Genomic DNA, 6,426 nt, shown 5'->3' on the forward strand with positions numbered 1-6,426 from the left:
TAGTATTTTCTGGCATGGATGGCCACCAGAACCGCTGGCGTAGGACAGCCAATGTCCTATGGATGCCGGGGTGGCAGAACAGCCGGGATGAGTGAGCCCACTCCAAGACCTGGGAACGGAGACTCTGGGGCACAAACAGGTTAGACCGGGGACCGGCTCGAGGATCTGGGTTCTCAGCATGGGAATCCTTTACTTTGCGCTCTATCTCCCATTCCACGGAGGCCAGGAAGCGGGTTTGAGGAAGAATCGGCGCGGGTTCTTCCTTAGGTTCAATGGTTTGAAATTGGCGTGACAGGGCGTCGGGTCTTGTGTTTTTGGAGCCTGGGATGTAAGAGAGCACAAGGTCAAAACGGCAGAAAAACAAAGCCCACCTGGCCTGTCGTGGATTCAGTCTCCTAGCCGCCTTGAGGTACTCCAGGTTCTTATGGTCAGTGAGTACGAGGAATGGCTGTGGTGTGCCTTCCAGGTGGTGACGCCCTTCTTCCAGAGCCAGTTTTACTGCTAGGAGCTCCCTGTCCCCGATACTGTAATTGCGTTCAGCGGATGAGAGCCTGCGGGAGAAAAAGGCACATGGGTGGATTTTGCTATCGGCGGGCTGGCGTTGGGAGAGCACTGCGCCCACCCCCGACTCTGAGGCATCAACCTCCACAATGAACTGGAGTGACGGGTCGGGGTGGACCAGCACGGGGTCTGAGGTGAAACGACTCTTGAGGTCGCTGAAAGCGGCGTCTGCAGCGTCGGACCAGAGGAATGGTTTGGCGGTGGAGGTGAGGGCCGTGAGGGGAGCTGCAATCCGGCTGCAATTGCGAATTAATCTCCTATAGAAGTTTGCAAAACCGAGAAAGCGTTGTAGTTGCTTCCTGTCAGAGGGGCGAGGCCAGTCCAGAACAGCAATCACTTTTGACGGGTCCATACGTAGCTTCCCATGCCCCACAATGTAGCCAAGGAAGGCAGTTTCGGGAACACTGAACTCGTATTTCTCGGCTTTTACGTACAGCCGGTTCTATAGCAGCCTCTGGAGTACTTGGCGGACATGGTCCTCATGTTCTGATGGGGTGCCAGAGAACACCAGAATGTCATCCAAATACACCACGACGAACCTGTTAATCATATCACTCAGGACGTCATTCACCAAGTTTTGGAAGACGGCAGGGGCGTTAGTGAGCCCGAAGGGCATAACAAGATATTCATAATGGCCCATGGGCGTGTTAAAGGCAGTCTTCCATTCGTCGCCTTCCTTAATACGGACGAGGTGGTAGGCGTTACGTAGGTCCAGCTTCGTAAAGATGGTAGCCCCGTGGAGGGGGGTGAAAGTGGAATCAATAAGAGGAAGAGGGTATTTGTTTTTAATTGTGATTTCATTCAGCCCCCGGTAGTCGATGGTGGGTCTGAGGCCGCCATCTTTTTTATTCACAAAAAAGAACCCTGCCCCGACAGGGGAGGAGGAAGGGCGAATAATACCTGTGGCCAGGGACTCCGTGATGTATGACTTCATTGCCTCCCTTTCTGGTAGAGAGATGTTGTAAAGTCGTCCCTTAGGGAGGGTCGCACCAGGAAGGAGAGAAATGGCACAGTCGTACGGACGGTGAGGAGGGAGTGACACCGCATGGTCCTTACTAAAGACCAGTCCAAGGTCATGGTAGCATTCTGGCACAGCGGAGAGGTCAGGTTGCATCGGTTCCTGGACCGAACAGGTAGGCACTAAGGCAGATTTAAGACAGTGTGAGTGACAATAGTTACTCCATGCAGTTAACTTAGGGTGGGTCGAGTCTATGGCGGGGTTATGAGTTCTTAGCCAAGGCAGACCAAGGACCAGAGGTGTGCGGGGACTACGGGAAACAAAAAAGGAGGTCACCTCTCGATGGTTGCCAGATAAGAGGACATCAACGGCTTCGGTCTGTCTGCTCACGCTGAACAGGGGCTGTCCATCCAGCGCAGTAGTCTTTAAAGGGGCAGGAAGCGGGTGTGTACTCAACCCCAACTGGCTCACCAAGGTTTGATCAATGAAATTTTCGTCGGAACCACAATCTACAAGGGCGGTGGTATAGCTAACAACAGGCCGACTTAGGGCGTAAAGTTACTGAAATTTGCGTAAACAAACGAAATTAATTTACCGGAGTGGAAGTGCATAGAGCAAACTCAGTGTGTAACTGGAGAATCAAACGTTATGCCCTTCCTTCTGATCGAGGCCACCCATGCCATTCTTCGACGTTTGGTAAGTTCAGATATGACCTTTCCCTTGCCTTTTCTCCATGTAGGGATCCGGAAGAAACTCAATGGTGTTCCGTCAAGCTGTACATTCTCCTTTCTATTCGATTGGTTGTTGCAATTCTTTACCGCACAATAATTTCCAACCATTTTTAAAGAGCGACCTGTGTTGAAATGCCTCATTGCTTATGTTTTTCGCTTCCATAATGGCGATAGCGGCGGAAACCTCGCGAGTGCCACGTCATACGCTCGAGCCTAATTGTTGAACACGCTACACATGTGGAAAGATCCCAATTACGTCATCACTTCGAGCCCACAAACCATGGCACCAACTAACGGTCAAAATATGTACTAAATATGATATATTGCCATTGATTTAAGATTTTATGTGTTTCTAACAACATATTTTAGTACAAGAGAACAATTGTGGTTTATTAGAGCCTACATGTATTTAAGTTAGAGGATCACTTTAAATCCGCGATTTCGATTCATGTTGAGGGCAGCGCTTCATGTCAAATATTTGTTACGGTGCTTTGAAGATGCGTGATTGAACAGGCTTGAGTGATCACAGAACGGCAAGCTTGTGTCTGATTGGTGTAATGGAGTCGTGATTATTGTTGTGATGTCTCATTGGTGAAAAAAGTAGTGCTACTCATAGCAATAGCATATGTAGAATAAAGAGGGTAAATGTCACGACTCTTGTGTAGCCCAAAGTAGCGGAGTAATAGTTTTTTCTTCACAAATCTACTCAAGTAAAAGCTATGGCTTAGTAAAACTACTCTTAGAAGTACATTTTTTCAAAATATTACTCAAGTAAATGTAACGGAGTACATGTAATGCGTTACTACCTTCCTCTGGGGAAGGCAGCAGAACGAATGAATGATCATTTTCAATGTCATTGGCGGCAATATACGTCCAATCCATTTGAACTGGGTACGACTTACCCAGTTCAATGGTAACCAGTGAGTTAAAACCTGCCCACTTCAACACCACACTTCCTCATGTATTAACCCTTACGTGATTCATGCACCATCCCAACTTCCCACCCTCTCTCTTTCCTCCTCGTCTTCTAACTCTTGTGCACAATGCCACACGTGGGCGTTGAGATCAGGCTGTGCTTTCCATTTTGGTTTTGCTGTTGTCAGTGCTTTGTTGCATCCAATCCAGTTAAGATGCTATGAGAATACTGTTTAAATCTCTCTTTCTCTGCACCCCTTCCACTGCCATCTCTGGAAAAAGAACCAGTTGCTAGGTAACAGTTAATTGTCAAGAAGTAGTTACATGTGTTGCAATGCACGCCGAGCTTGTCAGACTGATGATGTTGGAAGAAAACAAGTGAGCGGGATAAGACTCTAATGGAGTGATTGTTACTTGGGGAAAAAAAACCAAGATGTAAATTGATGAAGGATTAGAGTAGCGTGTGTTGTGCGTCAGTAGACATAAAGGCCTGCCCACATAAGGCAGACATGTTAAAACCTGCTGCTTTCTTTATATCCCCTGTTGCTGGACAAGGCTTTCAGAAGAAAGCACATCTGAGGAACTAGGGGGTGTTTTTGCATCGCTTTGATGTGAGCATCGTCTTGCTCAATACACTTGTGTATTTTTACAACATCGTTAAAAATTCTGAAATTTATTTTTGGGGTGTAAAAATTTATATCACATCTCACTTTATCATTTTCAGTCTTTCAGATGACAGAGACAATTCTAGGATCAGGGGTTTAGGAGTGCTGGGCTCCCAACCAGGCAAGATTAATTTCACAGTTTTGTGCATTTAAACGCAACTTCACTCCCGGAGAAGCTTATTTCTTGGGCCAACACATCAAATATGATAAAGGCCGTGCCAGCCCCGTCAGTTCAAATAGATTTGATTTTTTAAAACATAAATAGGAGTGAATGAGTTAAATGTTAAGACGCAGCACCTAACGACCTCAATCAGATCCACCGGTCCTTACATCAGCTTTGTGTATATTTAAGGAGACAACCCATCAGCAAACATAGACAAACTTGATAGCTGGCAAATGCACTGAAAACCTGGATGCAAAAATACAGTGACACTAGGAGTGGGAACCTCTTGGTACCTTACGATACGATACAATTTGCGATACAGAGCTCACGATAACGATGATCTGACGATATGACGATACATTTGTAGAATATCCTGGAATGATTTTCTGATCAACAACTAATAAACAGAAAAACAAGCTTCTGCTGTGAATTGGAATGAGTTTATCACTAGTAGACGTCCAATCCATTTGAAATGGGAGGGTGGCAGCGAATGAACATTCGTTCATTCGCTGCCATCCCTCCCACTTCAAACGGATTAAACGTCTATGGCCGTCAGTGGCAGCCAATGCCAGGCAGCGAGGTAATTTTGGGCCATTTAAGGTCATTTACCTGTTGTTGTTCAGTTACTTCCTGTTGATTTTGGGATATTTTATGGGTCATTTCCTGTTGATTTGGAGTTACAGAACAGGAAGTGAACTTGGAATCACCTAAATGAATAGGCAATGACTCAAACTCAACAGGAAATGACCTATAAATGCCCTAAAATGAACCGCAAGTGACCTGTAAATGCCCTGAAAACCCACAGTCTAAATGGATTGGGCGTCGTGCACCGTCAATGCAGCCTTAGAGTTAACCCAGACACTATTATGGTGGAAGATTTTGGTCAACTTGTTGGTTCCTTTTTATTTATTTGTTTTAATATATTGACACCTTTTTAAAACGATATCTCGATTCTTGGCAGGAGCATATCGATAACCTTTTGGGATATTTTGTCACACCCCTAAGTGACACACATGCAAATTTTAATATTCTGGTTTATACAAATATACTTAATCACAATCACCCAATACCCCTTTCCCACTGGCCAAAAAACCCGTGTCAACCCACTAACAATCGGCTTTTGGTGGCAGTGGGAAAGGTGCAGCGACCCGCCTCGACCCGTGTCAATCAACCCGCCAAGCGACCCGCGTTAAGATCACCTCGGCTCTGATCGCCATGCAGTGTGAAAGCAAAACCCCGGGTCAACAGTCAACACCCTAATCTACGTGGTGACGTAGGCTAGAACGTGATGCATCATAACAAAAAACGTGCTCTAGCCCAGATCCACATACGGCGAACAGTCGGTGTAGCAGCGGTAGCAATAGCCATAACAGATGAAACAAAGGCTCTTCTCCTCCTTCTGTGACGTACACGACTCCTTTCAATTTCAAACCAAAATTCACGTCGCCAACGATGCCTCAGCACAAGCAGAGTGTTGATCCTTTGCTGCATTTCGACCATTTTGAGGGCAGTAAAAAGCATGAAAACAGAGAACACAAACAGAAAGGAGGCTTCCATGTTGCTTTGCATTGTTTACTTCCTTGAACTGAATGAATTCGGTCGCACTTGTCGAAGCGCATCTTAGCGTGGTGACGTCACGACCCTTACACACGGCTGAGGAGGGGTGGGGTGTTAGACGGGTGAAGGAAAAAAAAAAAAAAAAAGACACGGCTTTTTTTTGTCAATGGGAAAGGTGCCAAATGCCATTTGCTAGTGGGTTGCATCGGCTTGGAAAAAACGCGCGTTGACCCACTAGTTTCAGTGGGAAAGGGGCACAAAATACATCCAATTTAATAAAACAAAGGCTTGCCAGAATTTATTTTTTTACTTTTGTCTGAATTCCTGTCCTTAATTCAATGGAAAATACTATGTCGGGCAGAAGACATGCCTTCGCAATCCTACATATTTGGAGCACCTCACAAGTGACAGTGATATTATAATACTTGTAAAGAAGATTTATAATATGATATACAGTATTAGACTGTTCATACTTTGCATAATTTGGATTTGAATGATTTTTTTCTGATGGTAATTGAAGTTGCTGATTTTTGTGTGATGCGGTTGATCCCCCCCCCCCCTTAAAAAAAAAAAAAAAAAAATCTTTTTTTGTCAATCCTGGTTTTATGTTGCTGTTTTTTTTTTTTTTTTTTTTTTTTTTTTTGGTTCTTCTGACTAGGACACTTTCTGAAAAGATTTTAAATCAAAATCGGTTAACTTACAATAAAACAAGTTATTACATTAAAAAAATATTGTGATTTGTGAATAGATTTTGACTACCGCATTTTCCGCACTATAAGACACACCTAAAAAAAGAAGCAATTACTATTATTTTTTTTTTAATTTTAAGGAAATAAATAAGTAGCCTTACATACATGAACAAAAATAAGTCCAAAG

Source organism: Corythoichthys intestinalis, chromosome 8, assembly GCF_030265065.1.
Source record: "Corythoichthys intestinalis isolate RoL2023-P3 chromosome 8, ASM3026506v1, whole genome shotgun sequence".
In the NCBI taxonomy this organism is placed as follows: domain Eukaryota; kingdom Metazoa; phylum Chordata; class Actinopteri; order Syngnathiformes; family Syngnathidae; genus Corythoichthys; species Corythoichthys intestinalis.